At 44.2% G+C, this 13,869-nt stretch overlaps 1 long non-coding RNA gene across 4 annotated transcripts in view; it reads right to left on the reverse strand.

The window, feature by feature from the left end:
• Window positions 1-13,869, reverse strand: part of LOC134761674 (uncharacterized) — a 48,515-nt gene that overhangs the window by 22,832 nt on the left and 11,814 nt on the right. For all 4 annotated transcript variants that reach the window (XR_010140649.1, XR_010140648.1, XR_010140651.1 and 1 more), the window contains exons 6-7: window positions 13,666-13,802; window positions 12,604-12,662 (exon numbers count right to left, since the gene is read on the reverse strand). This is a non-coding gene — a long non-coding RNA (uncharacterized LOC134761674). The remainder of the gene's footprint in view (window positions 1-12,603; window positions 12,663-13,665; window positions 13,803-13,869) is intronic.

A 13,869-nucleotide genomic window follows, 5' to 3' on the forward strand; every position in this document is an offset into this window, starting at 1 on the left:
CACAAACAAGGGAACCCAATTTGTTGTCTATAATAAACAGGATGTTCTACCCACCGCTGAGCCCCAGAGCTTGTTACTAGATGATTAATCCCTAACAGTAATGGCTACAATGGCCCAGTTCCCTATTTTATTGCTGTGTGCAGAAATTTCAAAGGCACTCCTCTCCCACCCCCATCTTCCCTTACATACTTTTGCACATCAATCCATTAAGAATCTGAAGTGTAATTTATCTTATTCACTATTATCCTGTTAAATTGCTCTACGGCTGCCATGGGAGTAATTGCAGTGATCAGTAATTCAGATATCTTGAGCAAAGGGCCTTAAGTAGGTTTCACTATTAAAATTTCCAAAGGTTTTATTATTGAAATAAACCTGAGAGAGAGCAGTATGCCTCCATGGGGCAGTCATACTAATGACTCTTGAGTTATGAAAAGATGTCAGACTCATCATCAATGTTGTGCTTGTGAGTACGAGTAACTGGGAATTTATCAACCAATAAAACCAACTGGGATTCTAAGAATGAAGAATAATAATCTCATTTTAAGTAGCATATGCAGTGCTGTGCAACCCTTTAAAAAGCTGCCTTTGGCTGGGTGCGGTGGCTCACACCTATAATCCCAATAGTTTGGGAGACCAAGGCGGGCGGATCACCTGAAGTCAGGAGATCGAGACTATCTTGGCTAACACGGTGAAACCCCGTCTCTACCAAAAATACAAAAAATTAGCCGGGTGTGATGGCACATGACTGTAATCCCAGCTACTCAGGAGGCCGAGGCAGAAGAATCACTTGAACCCAGGAGGCAGAGGTTGCGGTGAGCCGAGATCACGCCACTGCACTCCAGCCTGGGCAGCAAGAGCCAAACTTTCTCTCAAAAAAAAATAAAAACAAAAAAGCTGCCTTTGACCGGGCACAGTGGCTCAGGCCTGTAATCCCCAGCATTTTGGGAGGCCAAGGAGGGTGGATCACCTGAGGTCAGAAGTTCGAGACCATCCTGACCAACATGGCGAAACCTTATCTCTACTAAAAATACAAAAATTAGCTGGGCATGCTGGTGCACGTCTGTAATCCCAGCTACTCAGGAGGCTGAGGTGGGAGAATTGCTTGAACCCAGGAAGCAGAGGTTGCAGTGAGCCGAGATCGTGCCACTGCACTCCAGCATGGGCGACAGAGCAAGACTCCGTCTCAAAAAAACAAAGAGCTGCCTTTGCTTACTGAAGTATTGCTTGTAAGAGCAAATACTGGAAATGACTGAAGTGCACATGTATAAGGAACTGATTCAATAAAGTAGGAGGCAGCCATTCACACCATGGAATACTATGCAGCTCTGATTTAAGAATGAGAAAGCTTTCTCTGTACCAACAAGGAAAGATCCCCAGGACATACTGTTAAGGGCAAAACAGTACAGAACAGGTTATATGAGCTACCTTTCGTGTAAAAGAGTATGAGGGGGTAAGAACATACGTTCATATTGCTTTTATTTACATAAACACTGGACGGATACACAAGGAACTATTAAGGGTGACATATGATAAGGTGGAGGAGTTCTACACGGTGCACCAGACAGGGCTGGAAATAATATTAAACATCTCAACATATGCCTTTCAAAATAACTTCATATTTTTAATTTACCTTTACTACCTATTTGTTTGGGTCAGGGCTCCATTTCCTCCACTTTGGGACCAGGTAATCAGGCTTCAGACTACCTACCTCTGCCTGTCAGAAGTCACTAACCTCGTGAAAGGAATAATTTAGGTTAAAGGAGGAGCAAAGCTATTACTCAACTGTTCCCTTAGAACGGGAAAAACTGGCCCGGACATGGTGGTTCACACCTGTAATTCCAGAACTTTGGGAGGCCGAGGCAGGCAGATCACGACGTCAGGAGATCGAGACCAGCCTGGGCAACATAACGAAACCCCGTCTGTACTAGAAATACAAAATTAGGGCCAGGCATGGTGGCTAATGCCTGTAATCCCAGCACTTTGGGAGGCTCAGGGGGAGGGAACATGAGGTCAGAAGATCGAGACCATCCTAGCTAACACGCTGAAACTCTGTCTCTATTAAAAATACAAAAAAATTAGTCAGACATGGTGACAGGGACCTGTAGTCCCAGCTACTCAGGAGGCTGAGGCAGGAGAATGGCGTGAACCTAGGAGACGGAGCTTGCAGTGAGCCAAGGTAGTGCCACTGCACTCCAGCCTGAGTGACAGAGCGAGACTCCGTCTCAAAAAAAAAAAAAGAAAGAAAGAAATACAAAATTAGCCAGGCATGGTGGCGTGGGCCTGTAATCCCAGCTACCCAGTAGGCTGAGGCAGAAGAATGGCTGAAATCCAGGTGGCAGAGGTTGCAGAGAGCTGAGATCGTGCCACTGCACTTCAGCCTGGGCAACAGAGCGAGACTCCGTCTCAAAAAACAAAACAAAACAAAACAAAAACAAAAAACAAAGAAAAACTGATAAAACATGTGGGCCCCTAAAATTTGAACATTTAAATGCAAGACTGGGTTAAAATATCTTTAAAACATATTAAAAATGTACAAAGAGCAGAGGTGTGAGAATATGCTAAAAAATATATAAGGGGAGTGAAAGAGCAAGATAGTGGTCCTCCTTCCCTGCTCTCTTTACAGTTTGATTTCATCCTTGGCTTTTCATAATGGAAAGAGGGTAGATATGCATCTAGGTCTAGGATTACAACTATAAGTGTTTATTTGTTTCTTTGTTGAGATAGAGTCTCACTCTGTCACCCAGGCTGGAATGCAGCGGTACAGTCTCGGCTCACTGCAACCTCCGCCTCCCGGGCTTAAGTGATTCTCCTGCCACAGCCTCCCCAGTATTACAGGCACCTGCCACCACACCTAGCTAATTTTTGTATTTTTTGTGGAGACAAGATTTCACCATGTTGGCCAGGCTAGTCACCCCTAACCTCAAGTGATCTGCCTGCCTCAGCCTCCCAAAGCACTGGGATTACAAGCATGAGCCACTGTGCCCGGCCTGGATTGCAACTATTTTAAGACCATATTCAGCACAAGTGCTTTTTTTTTTTTTTAATTTTTGAGATGGAGTCTCACTCTGTCACGCAGGCTGAGTGCAATGGCATGATCTCGGCTCAATGCAACCTCCACCTCCCGGTTCAAGCGATTCTCCTGCCTCAGCCTCCCAAGTAGTTGGAACTACAGGATCCGCCACAACGCCTGGCTAATCTTTTGTATTTTTAGTAGAGATGGGGTTTCACCATGTTGGCCAGGCTGGTCTCCAACTCCTGACCTCAGGTGATCCGCCCACCTCAGCCTCCCAAAGTGCTGGGATTATAGGTGCGAGCCACCGCACTTGGCCACAAGTGCTATTTCATTAAATACTTCTGTGGTCCCCCTTCCCCAGACAAAAAGAAAAAAGGAAAAAAGAAAGGGGAAGCCATTATTCAGGGCCAGTAAAGGGTTTATCTAGCTTTGTGGTGTAAAAGAACCTGTAATAATTAATTAATAATACTTAATATTTAATAAATTTAATAAATGTATTAATATTTAACAATCTTTACTGGATTTAATAAATTTATTAATATTTAGCAATATTTAATAAAATTAATCCACTGTCTAGCCCTTACATCAAAACACCAAGGACAACTAGGCCCTCCTACCTCCTCGCAGCTTCAACTAGATAAATGCAAACATGTTGGCTCATGCCTGTAATCCCAGCACTTTGTTTTTTCTTTTTTTTTTTGAGTCGGAGTCTCATTCTGTCACCCAGGCTGGAGTGCAGTGGTGTAATCCCAGTTCACTGCAACCTCCGCCTCCAGGTTCAAGCAATTCTCCTGCTTCAATCTCCTGAGTAGCTGGGACTGCAGGCACATGCCAACACGCCCGGCTAATTTTTTGTATTTTTAGTAGAGACAGGGTTTCACCATGTTGCCCAGGCTGGTGTCGAACTCTGAGCTCAAGTGATCCACCTGCCTTGGCCTCCCAAAGTGCTGGGATTATAGGCATGAGCCACCGTATTTGGCAATCCCAGCACTTTGGAAAGCCAAGGTGAGAAGATCACTTGAGTCCGGGAGTTCGAGACCAGCCTGGACAACATGGGGGAGATGCTGTCTCTACAAAAAAAATAAAAAATTAGCTGGGCTTGGTGGCATATACTTGTGATCCCACACTTACTTGGGAGGCTGAGGTGGGAGGATCACTTGAGCCTAGAGGGTTGAGGCTGCAGTGAGCTACAATTCTGCCACTCGACTCCAGCCCAGAAAACAGGATGAGACCTTGTCTCTTAAAAAGATAGGCCAGGCATGGTGGCTCACGCCTATAATCCCAGCACTTTGGGAGGCCGAGGCGGGCGGATCACGACCATCCTGGCTAACACAGTGAAACCCCATCTCTACTAAAAACACAAAAAATTAGCCGGGCGTGGTGGCGGGCACCTATAGTCCCAGCTACTCGGGAGGCTGAGGCAGCAGAATGGCATGAACCTGGGAGGTGGAGCTTGCGGTGAGCTGAGATCGCAACACTGCACTCCAGTCTGGGTGACAGAGCAAGACTCCATCTCAAAAAAAAAAAATAAATAAAATAAAATAAAAAGATAAATGCAAATTTGAATCACCTACAGAGTTAAAAGGCCACAAATGTTCCAATGTTAGCAGGGAGTCTAGGAGGGAGGAAGCCTCCACGTCTGTCCCAGTCAACCTAACTAAGAGAAAGAGGTTGGCAGCCAGAGGAACAGGTAAGGCAAGCCTTCATTTGAGACCATCAGCTTCTGCAGAAAAAATATTCCATGGTCATGGGATGACCTGACTGAGATGCAAACTGTCCATACAGCTAGTTTATCTTTGCCTCCTCTCTAGAGCCAAAATGTATTGGAAGTGAATGCCATATGAGACCTATCCCTGCCCTCCTCATCATACACGCTTTTTAGGAGAGCCCACACTAGCTGATGACTCTGGAATTCTGGTTACCATGAGTCTGGATATGACGCCGCTGAGCTCTGTCTTTCCAACTACCTTTTAGACATCTCTGCCTGGATGTCCTGAGCATCGTGTGTCCAAAGGTGAATTCCTTCTCCCTGGCAATGTGTGTCCTCTGTATCTCCACTTTCCCTGTCTCAATAAATGGCACTGCCATGCACCAAGATACCTGAACCAGAAACCTGAAGGGCATCCTACAGTCCTCCTTCTGCCCTACTACTATTTCTATTCACCGTGTCAACAATAAGCTGTCCTGATATTTTATCTCCTAAATATCTCTCAAAACCTCACTTCCCTTTCATATTCACTGGCACCCCTTTTTCAGCGTCTCATCACTCATTCAACAATATTTAATGAGTATAAAGCATTTATTCTGTTTCTAAACAGAACAAAAACAGTGTGATCTTTGTTTTCTGGTGGCTCAACAATTACTTATTTTTTTCTTTCTTTCTTTCTTTCTTTTTTTTTTTCCCTGAGATGGAGTGTTGCTCTGTCGCCCAGGCTGGAGTACAGTGGCGCGATCTCAGCTCACTGCAACTTCCGCCTCCCAGATTCAAGCAATTCTCCTGCCTCAGCCTCCCAAGTAGCTGGGATTACAGCTACGCACCACCACACCTGGTTAATTTTTGTATTTTTAGTAAAGATGGGATTTCACCATGGTGGCCAGGCTGGTCTCGAACTGTTGACCTCGTGATCCACCCACCTCACCCTCCCAAAGTGTTAGGATTACAGACGTGAGCCATGTCTCTTATCATTCATTCCCTGAACCATACCTCCTCAAAATTTAAATTAGATCATTTAATTCAGGGGTCAGTACACTTTTTCTATACAAACCAGATAGTAAATATTTTAGGCTTCTGGGCCATATGTGCTCTGTTGAAACTACTCAAGTCTGCTCTTGTAACATTAAAAACAGCCATGGACATTTGTCATATGTACATCCATGGGTGATACTGTGTTCCAATATGGTTTATTCATAAAAATAGGCACCAGGCCACATTTGACCCATGGGCCGCAGTTTGCCAACACCTGATTTAATCGCAATGCTTCTTACTCCATTGGAATTAATCCAGAATCGTTCCATGGCCTAGAAGGTGCTCCATCCTCATCTGAGTATTACTTGCTCCTCCAGGCTCCACTATGCTCCAGCCACCCTGACCATCTTTATGGTGCTTAAACACCGTGCCAAGTCCGTTCACATCTCAGGTCTCTGCACCTGATGTCCTACCCATCACAAACCACTCTTGCCCAGATCTTCTTTGAGCTGCCTCATCTCAAATGTCACCTCCTCAGAGAGGTCTTCACTGCCCGCCCCAATAGGTCAGTGCCCATCCCAAAGCCCAAACATTCCAACTCCCATAGCTCTATTTATTTTCTTCAAATTACTTATCACCATCTGAAAAAATATCATTTGTGGCATGTATATAGTCTGCTTCCCCACCAGCACACCACCACTAGAACAGAAGCTCCCCGAGAACAGAGACTGTCTTACTCATTCTCCCCTAAGTTCCCAGCACCTAGATCTGTGCCTGGCACTTAGCAGGGGCTCAAAAAATATCTGTTATCTAAACTGTTATTGCCTCTAGTCTCACTCCCTCCAACTCACTGGTATCCTCACTACCACTAGTGATCTTTCAAAAATACAAATGGGGCCAAATACGTTGGCTCACGCCTGTAATCACAGCACCTTGGGAGACTGAAGTGAGAGGATCACATGAACCCAGGAGGCTGCAGTGAGCCATGATCACGCCACTGCACCCCAGCCTGGGATACAGAGGAAGACCTGTCTAAAAAAAAAAAAAAAAAAAAAATTGTACTGTATGGTGGTGCACACCTGTAGACCCTACTACTTGAGTGGCTGAGGCAAGAGGATCACTGAGCCCAGGAGTCTGAGGTTACAATGAGCTATGACTGCACCACTGCATTCAAGCCTGGGCAACAGAACAAGACTCTGTCTCAAAAACTAGAAAAAGTGGGCTAGTAACAGTGACTCATGCCTATAATCCCAACACTTTGGGAGGCCGAGGTGGATGGATCACCTGACATCAGGAGTTCAAGACCAGCCTGGTCAACGTGGTGAATCCTCATCTCTACCAAAAATACAAAAATTAGCTAGGTGTGGTGGCGCATGCCTGTAATCCCAGATACTCAGGAGGCTGAGACAGGAGAATCACTTGAACTCGGGAGGCAGAGTTTGCAGTAAGCTGAGATCCTGTCACTGCACTCCAGCCTGGAAGCCTGGGTGACACAGCGAGACTCCATCTCAAAAGAAAAAATAAAATACAAATGAATCATTGAATCATGTCACTCTCTTGCTTAAAGTATTTCCATGGCTCCCCACCGGCTTTAAGATACAAATGCAAATTATGTGGCAAGATCACTACAGCTCTTATCACACCTTCCCACACTCTCCCAGCAGTAGACTGTGAGCTCTAAGTGGCAAGGACCAACTCCTGTTTATCTTTTTATCTCAACCGGTCAGCACAGTACCAGGAACACTGTTGGTGTTCCATAAATGGAGAATGAAATCAATCAACATTAGTACAACAACTAGCACAATGCACAAATCTAATGCAGTAACTCAGTTAAGTACCCAATTTAAAAGCAATGAAGCAAGATTTTGCACAACTCTTTCCTTTTTTTTCCCCCACCGAGGCACAGTCTTGCTCTGTTGCCCAGGCTGGAGTACAGTGGCATGATTTCCACTCACTGAAACCTCCATCTCCTGGATTCAAGCAATTCTCCTGCCTCAGCCTCCCGAGTAGCTGGGATTATAGGGAAGCACCACCACACCTGGCTAATTTTTGTATTTTTAGTACAGATGGGGTTTCACCATGTTGGCAAGGCTGGTCTCGAACTCCCGACCTCGTGATCCGCCTGCCTCAGCCTCGCAAAGTGCTGGGATTACAGGTGTGAGCCACCACACCCGGCCTCTTTCTTTTCTTTGGAAGTTATTTGGGTGGGGGCTATGTTTATAACTCTGAATCTGACTTTGGATTTTGTCACCAAGATTTTACCTGGCACGCAGTCACTCACTACTTTCCATAAGAATGGAGGGGCCGGGCACGGGGGCTCACGCCTGTAATCCCAGCACTTTGGGAGGCCCAGGCGGGTGGATCACGAGGTCAGGAGATCGAGACCATCCTGGCTAACACAGTGAAACACCGTCTCTACTAAAAATATAAAAAATTAGCCGGGCGTGGTGGCGGGCGCCTGTAGTCCCAGCTACTGGGGAGGCTGAGCCAGAAGAATGGCGTGAACCCGGGAGTCAGAGGTTGCAGTGAGCCGAGATCGCGCCATGCGCTCCAGCCTGGGCGACAGAGCGAGACTCCATCTCAAAAAAAAAAAAAAAAGAATGGAGGGAGGAGGCAGGGAGAGAAGTCACGCAAATCTATCATGCTGTTTCACACTGATCGACTTGTAAAAGGGTTAGGAAAGGAGACCTAACATGCAGCCTAAAATGCAACTTAGGGATTCTCCATAGATTCCAAGTGTCTACATTCTCCTTGTCATCTATTAGCAAAGAGAACGCAATGCTGGCTGTTTTGCTGTATAAAATAATCTAAGAGATTCAGGAAATTTCTTCAGAATGGTCTCACCAATAGAATGGGAATTGTTACTTCTGGAAGAATTTCCATTAGCCCTTTGAAATCCTTCAACATTCATTAAGGCCAAAGAGTTCTCACCTAATTTAATCTGATGGGTATGTGAACAGAGTCTTTCTAGGGAATACAGACTCCCAAATTGTTCAGCTGGGAAGTAAGGAGGGAAGTTATTACTCAAAATCAAAGGGAAATGAAAAGAGGCCAACCTAGAATGTCATTATTCTTTCTTGGGTTGGGGAAATGGGTTCCAGAGTCACTCTGTGACCTTTATTACATGACCTCCTTATTAGCATCTAAAAGCTACCAGTGTTGAATGCAGCCAGCTAGGTTCTCTTCTAATGTAATAAAATCTGCTTCAGCAAAGCTTATGTGGAGCCATCTCCAGACTCCAGAAATAATAGGCTATAAATTACTGGATCTCCCGTTTGATACAATGAAGTATAAGCACAGTCCTGCATGACCCCTCTACATACTACTCTGAGTGGCTTGAAGTGAATTTGACACAAGAACTGCAGCGAGCGCAAAGCGGAGCTAGATCCAGGATTAATGCACTTGAGCCTACTCCTCACTACTCAACTATAAGTTCAGTTCCAGAACCCAAGAAGTGGGTGGGAAACAAGGCTCCTGGCTTTTTCCCTAGTGTCTGCATCTCTTTCACATTTCTTATCTCCTTGCAAAGAAACTAAACAGGTTCAACTAGAATAATTAAATGATTAAACCCTATACAGAGAATCTCCAGAGATTCACAAAACTTCACTCAAGATTGTTACACAGACAACCCTGACGATGACTTGATGCACCAGTGATCTACAATATTTGGGATCATTCCAAATTCCCACCAAGGATCCGCCTATATCAACATGGGAGCCAAGGACCAACCATTCAAATGGGCCCTGCTGCCAAGCCTTTTTTATAATGCCATCTCTTCATATTGTTCCATTTAACAAATCTGCTGCCCATCATCTATCCTTAAGTCCCTTTGTCAATGGTACACAGCCAGAGTATGCTACTCCCTAGCAGGAAATCAACAGGATGACCTGCTAAACAGCATTCAGAAAATGCTGAGACCCATGAATTGCAATAGGAAAGAAAAGACAGAGAATTAGTCAGCCAGGTACATGCTGTGCCAAAAATGCACTACAACCCCCACCCAATTCTGCCTAATCCTAGCTGGGATGATAGCAACCCGACGGACAGGCCTATAAGATCTCAAACTAAAACAGAAACTTCTGAACTGGGTTCTTTAGAACCCAGGAAGCAGCAGTAAATCATTAAAGAACAGATAAGATATTGATGAGGTGAGGGAGGGTTTCAGATAAATGGAATGCTGGTAGAACACAGGGCCCAAAGGAGCAAAAGTTAACTAAACCCAGGTAGAACCTTGTTTACTAAAGTATTAGGCAACTAATACTCTACAAGGTAACTTGTTTATTAGAGTATTAGAATAGGGGCAACTGTTCTAACCGGAGAAATTGGCTCCAGTGAGGGTGGGTTGGCAATCCAAGGTATGACATGCATAGGGCTGGCAAAATTCAGGGTGACTAGAGCAAAAGCTTCAGAACCAGAAAGACCACATCTGGGGTAGAGCAAAAAACTCTCAAGAGACGAGTCTTTGTAAGAGTGAGGCAGAACTACATGGCACTTTTAGGAGATCTGCTGATGCCCAGCAAGAGCATACCGGCTATAAGCAGGGATGCAGGCGAGGAGGTTCACAAAAGTGATTCAGTCCAAGAGCCCAAACTGTGTTCTCTACTAAAAGGAATCAAGGCCCCCTAGAGAAATGGTTGACTCCACACATAGTGCAGTATATAGATCCTGGAACATCTTTTTTGTCAGAAAGCAAGGAAGCCATCAAAGTCCAACAGGATCATATCAAGAAGACATGAGAGTCAACTTGAAGAGATAATTATTAACCTAGATGAGACAATGTAAGCATCCAAAACAATTAATAAATAATGACTGCAATGGCCTGAAATACATCAAATGCAAACAATAATCTATGAGTTCATGACGATATTTAGAAAAAAAAAAAAACTATTGGTCACTGAAGTGTATAAGTTACTAGGTCACTGACTCATTATTCTGAAAAGTGACTTAAAATGGGAGGTGGGGTGGAGAATCATGTATTTATCCAGTTTTTCCTGTACAAACATAAATGTTTACGGAGACTGAAACAGATAAAACAAGTCTGGCAAAATGGAGACAACTGCTTAACCTGGGGGTTGGGTACATGGAGGTTCATTTATTTCTTTTGGGTATATGTGAACCCCCTCCAAAAAAAGCACAAGACAATGTAAGCTAAGCAGCTTAGGGTTCAGGCAAGGTTTCTGCCTACAAGAGACACTAGGATATGAGGAAATCACACCTCAGCGTAACTTCTGGGCATCTGGCAGACCCTGAGAGGAGCTCCTGAAAAGGGGAATGGAGACTCTGCCTGGGACACATGAAGTCTGAGGAGGACTCAAACAGGTAGGCAAATACAAAGGTCTAGTATGAGGGGCATCTTCAGGGCCAGAAATGAGGGTCTCAATGACACAGACAATATAATATTTTTAAGAAGTGGGCAGGGTGGGATTGTCTGTAAAGAAGACACAGTAAGAAAAAACAAAGAGGGCTCAGGGTGAAGCTGCTGGCTGGCACTCCCCAGTGTAGAGAGGATACGGGCAGGGGCCTCAAGAGACTGAAAATGAGACAGGGAGGAGCCAAGCAAGAGCCCACAAGGTTTGAAAATTTCCATAAAAATAGTTTTTAAAAGAGTATTGGGGAGCAGGTGACAACCACCTAGAATTCTGCTGAGAAGCAGAATAAAAGTGGGGCAGAGAGCGACTTTGGGAGGCAAAAGATGTTGTAGGAAAGATCAAAACTAAGTATTTGAGGTGCTGATGAAGTGTCTAAGGAGCAAGATAGAAAAGAGAGCTTCGCTGAGGCTTCATCTTCAAATGCTGCGGTGGCTGCTGTCAAAGCTCTCTCTGTTACCGCAGAGCGGCACCCAGGCACAAGTACAGCCCAATAAAAAGGATTCCCGACAGTGTCACTCCTCCTGCATAAAATCCTTGACTGTACAGAAAAATGTACTCAGTAAAAAGCATATGGGTTTCCATTACCTGACTCTCTCTCCTCTTACGTAGGATTAAAACTTTAATAATCTGTGCATATTAAAAATGGTAAGACGGCCGGGCATGGCAGCTCACGACTATAATCCCAGCACTTCGATGGGCCGAGGCAGGCAGATCACCTGAGATCAGGAGTTCGAGACCAGCCTGACCAACATGGTGAAACCCCATCTCTACTAAAAATACAAAAATTAGGCAGGCCTGGTGGCAGCCGCCTGTAATCCCAGCTACTCGGGAGGCTGAGCCAGGGAGAATTGCTCGAACCCGGGAGGAGGAGGTTGCAGTGAGCTGAGATGATGCCAGTGCACTCCAGTGTGGGTGACAGAGCAAGACTCCATCTCAAAAAAAAACAGCTAGCAGGTACCATTGGCTATGGGGAGACTAGGGATACGATCTTGCGGCAATCCTTCCATTTTAGTAAATCTAAACAGTGTGATTCCATTCTGTTTTGTCCCCACTCCACTCCAGAGCCAAAACTAGTAAGAAAATCAATTCTATTTCTATTTCTTTCAAAACACATCTAACAATAAGAGATGATATGCACAGCTCCATACTGTAAAAGAAAAACTTCTTATGTCCTGGGTATCACAGACATTTGATGAATGCTTGTTCAGGTGACTGGTGTAGACTTCAATAATAACCCATTCAATGCATTATGCCAGATAAATCTTGCATCTCAAAAGTAGGACAAACATTGTTCTTTTAGTTCTGTCTACCCATAAATGCAATATTTACATGTATTTATAATGGGTTAATAAACATAAAATGAGTTTACTGTTCTAGAGAGTATTAGAATTTTGAAAACATGAATTCTCCTGTCCTAGCACATAATTAATAGTTACAGGCATATTATTTAATATGGAAGGTATCATTAAAAAATGTTAAGCATTAGGTAATTATTGCACATAATCTTCTAATCCGACTTAAGACTGAATGCCTACCACCTGAAGCTGGTTTGTCAAGCTGTAAATCTTCATGTGTTGAGTTCATAAGTTCATGTCTGAAAGGTAAGAATAAACACTTAATATTCACTAGGCAATATTCAGCAAAGTAACATCCACTAGTATATATTTCACATTTAATCACCAAGGGTGGTTTTGAAAGACAAGGCAGGCTGGGCACGGTGGCTTACGCCTGTAATCCCAACACTTTGGAAGGCAGAGGCAGGCAGATCACGAGGTCAGCAGTTTGAGACAAGCCTGGCCAACATGGTGGCACCCGATCTCTACTAAAATTACAAAACTCAGCCGGGCATGGTGGCAGGTGCCTGTAATCCCAGTTACTCGGGAGGCTGAGGCAGGATAATTGCCTGAACCCAGGGGGTGGAAGCTGCAGTGAGTCGAAATCATGCCACTGCACTCCAGCCTGGGTAATAGAAAGAGACTCCATCTTGGAAAAAAAAAAAATTAAGAAAAGACAATCCAGATGATTGAGCACAACTAAATCTTCATCTGAGGTTTCTATAGAGTAACAAAACAAAATAATATTGTAAATTGTCTCATAAGCTGCTTCATGGAGCATGTGTCCTCACAAGTAAAGTGGTAACTTTGCAACCCACAGGTCTTTGAAGCATATTACAAAAATCTTAAATGGGATCCTTTAATATCACATTGCATTCAAGACTATCTTCCTCCACACAACTAGAAAAACAATCATATATTCCCACATATGCCACAAAAATCTCAGGCCTAAAAACAAGACACGGATACTGTTTTCTTTAGCAAAAGTAGCAGAAAACTGTGAAAGAAAATGTCAGTTGCATGCTAGTCAGGTGCGGGCAGTGTTCATGTTTCAAAAGCTAACACTGGCATGACTGACTCAATGTTGGACCCAGATATATTAAAAAGTGGAAGATAAAAATACTTAAAATAGGCCAGGTGCAGTGGCTCACATCTGTAATCCCAGCACATTGGGAGGCTGAGGTAGGTGGATCACCTGAGGTCAGGAGTTTGAGACCTGACCAACATGGAGAAACCCTGTCTCTAGTAAAAATACAAAATTACCTGGGCTTGGTGGGACATGCCTGTAATCCCAGCTACTCAGGAGGCTGAGGCAGGAGAATCACTTGAACCTGGGAGGCAGAGGTTGCAGTGAGCCGAGATCACACCATTGCACTTTAGCCTGGGCAACCAGAGAGAAACTCCATCCAAAAAAAAAAAAAAAAAAACCCATAATATAAGTCAAACTTCAGTAAATATAACCGTAGT

The sequence above is a fragment of the Pongo abelii genome, chromosome 6 (genome assembly GCF_028885655.2).
Source record: "Pongo abelii isolate AG06213 chromosome 6, NHGRI_mPonAbe1-v2.0_pri, whole genome shotgun sequence".
Taxonomy (NCBI): Eukaryota; Metazoa; Chordata; class Mammalia; order Primates; family Hominidae; genus Pongo; species Pongo abelii.